At 32.1% G+C, this 2,924-nt stretch overlaps 1 long non-coding RNA gene across 1 annotated transcript in view; it reads left to right on the forward strand.

Moving 5' to 3' along the window:
• Positions 1-1,572, forward strand: part of LOC137642160 (uncharacterized) — a 2,652-nt gene extending 1,080 nt beyond the window's left edge. The window contains exon 2 of the long non-coding RNA XR_011044660.1: positions 551-1,572. This is a non-coding gene — a long non-coding RNA (uncharacterized lncRNA). The remainder of the gene's footprint in view (positions 1-550) is intronic.
• Positions 1,573-2,924: the final 1,352 nt, after the last annotated feature.

Here is a 2,924-nt window from a genome sequence, read left to right on the forward strand (position 1 = left end):
AATAAAGAAAACACATTTCTTGACTTAGTTGTGCTTTTCCAAATGTTGAAAGTTGATCAGAAAATAGTGATGGAATACCTAGAGGTATGAGGTATTCTTTAAATTTCTTAGACTTTGTGTAAGTGGTTGAGAAGTTCGTTATTAAGAAATATTCTCAAATGATGACTATTTTGAAACTTGTTTACAGGAAATGTTTAATAGATACAAAAATAAAAAATAAAATTGAAAGAAAACCTTTGCAAGTGCATAAGTTCAAAAACCCTCATCTTATGGAAATCCCAAAGAGAGATGAAAGGTTTATATTTGGGTGATAATAATACATAAATGGATAGTGTGTGATGACGGGTTGAGAGTTCCTTAAAGCCATCTTCTACTCATGCCATATAGGAAGGACTTTTTAATGCCATATTCGCATTAATAGATCCTACCCTACAAATCCGAAAAAAAATTGTATTGTTCAAGTTTGCTCAATTAATTCTTTTAACTTTTAGCCTTGTGCTAATATTCTCAACCAAAGTTATCATTTTAATATATTTTCATGTTATTTCAGTGCTTAAGTTTGGTCGTAACGTACTTAGTGATTCTGGTTCAAGTCGGAGATATGAAGGTCGGTGATGATAAGGACCACCTGGTCAACCAAACTGCAAACTCAGTCTTCTCTTAGGAGTTCGAATGCCTGCCCAGTTCCATGGCTTCGGCTTCCTGCAACCCAACCACTTAACTCAGAAGGGGGTAATCATTCATATGAAAAGCCCTACAAGCAGAATTACAGACTCTTTTGAACTTTTTGAACCTTTAGAAAGATGTTCGTTTAATGTTTTAGATTTCCTTTTGCTCACACTACATTTGAAGCGACCTACCCGAATTAGACTTTGTTCAAAATTGATATCATCTTGTTTTAAAATCTTTCATCGGGGAAAAACAATATGCTGGAACTAATGAAATAAGAAATAAACCTAAATAAAGTAAAAAATGGGGTGAGATTTGGGTATGGCAAACTTTTATGGTAAATATACTGAAATTACTGGAAAATGAAATTTGGCCATTACTGAACTGAGCTTCATGTATTTCAGATTAGTTATTTATTCTGAAGAAAGAAAGGTAATAAAAAGAATTCATTTGTTTGTAAATGTTATTAATCATGTTCCTTTGGAGTAAGGATTTTATCCTGATGAATCTGACATGAACAAATGAAATGGTTTAAATGACCCAATTAAATTCCTGAAATTTTAAAGTGTTTTGTTTTAGTAATTTGTTGCTATTTGCTGTGGATGTATCCTTTTGCGGCCAAAATTTCCGATAGTTTCTTTTTTTTTTTCTTGATAAATTTGGACTGAACTTGTCGACTCTTTCGTAAACATTATGAAAACATTGTAACGTTGTGGTCAATAAAATCTACCTAAACCCCGTAAATAAGTTTAAATTACGGCAAATGGAGATTTTACAGTAGGAAACCTGCAGTTGTTATATAAGAGTGAAAATTCTGTTTTCTATAAGAAAATTGGCATTGCAAAATATTAACTTACACTGACTTAATGGATATAGATTTTACTATTAAACTAATACCACTGATGGCACAATCATTTCGAAATCCCAGTTGATTTTACGTCATTTAATTATTCACTGTGAAAATATGTTTGATTATGTATAAGCACAGCTCCTACCAAAGAGAATGTTATTGAATCAAAACATGTAACAGTAAGCAATAGATTGAAGAACACACTAAGTGAAAAGATGAACCCAATATACGAGGGGAATTACCTTTTGTATTAAACATTTTAAGTAAGAATAAGATAAAAGAACATAAAAGTACAAAACTAAATTCCCAAGAAAATTGAAAAAAATTTCTGGAAAATAGAAAACACACGAAGAATATCAGATTGAATCTTTCTTAGAGCGAATGCAATTCTATTTGCTTTTGTATAGTTGTTGTAGAGTTATAGGGGATAGAAACTATGATAAGAAGATTTGACGTGTATTCATGAGGAATGGAAACATCTTATTATTATTACTATCCAAGATGCCTATCATAATGCAACATTTGGGAAGATACGTCATAATGTAAATGAGAAATAGGACGATATCCATATACTGGGTAGTGTCAATCATCGCAGAGGAAGTTATGTAACGTATTTAATTTGCGTAGTACTTTGAATGCATGAATCAATGACTAGCATTAGTGCTAATTTGTTATTTCTTTTATCTTTTATTAGGATTAATGATATATAGATGGAAATTATCAGAATACAGTCACAAACAATCATAATGGCAGTAAGAATAAAACTACATGTTTTATCAGAATTCTAGAACGGTAATATATGATCGAGTGAACGGTAGAGTGACTAGAATGCGCTGGTATCATGTGACTGAGTATATGAACTAACCAATTTGGCTCTCAGTGTTTTATTAATACAGTTTCTCTCAGCGTTTCTACAAAGTGTTTTACAAGTGAGTGTGGATTATTTCAAGCATATTATTTAAAGTATAGATTACATATGCCAGCTCAGCAAATTATGCATTTAAGGAAGTTTGCATAATGAATGTCTTAAAAGAAGTCTATTTTTTAGGATAAATATTCTGTTGTGCACGTTGCAATTTTGTGTTTCTTCTTATTTTATCCTGTAGAATAAATAGTTCACAGTAGCTACACGAACCCTGGATGGGAAAGCAGGATGCTATAAACCTAAGTGCTCCAACGGGGAAAGCAGCCCAGTGCGAAAAGGAATGCAGAAGTAACGAAGAAACTATACATGAGAAATAACAAGAACAAATTGTGACGCACATTAACAATTTTAAATAGATACGGCATCATACAAACCTTGAAAAGAAACTCTGTTTCCGTTTAAGAAATTGAACATTCATTTACTCATTACCTTCGCTAAGGAGGCTGTTGTTAACTGCGTTTATTTATCAGCTTCGCCAAG

Source organism: Palaemon carinicauda, chromosome 6 (genome assembly GCF_036898095.1).
Source record: "Palaemon carinicauda isolate YSFRI2023 chromosome 6, ASM3689809v2, whole genome shotgun sequence".
NCBI lineage: Eukaryota > Metazoa > Arthropoda > Malacostraca > Decapoda > Palaemonidae > Palaemon > Palaemon carinicauda.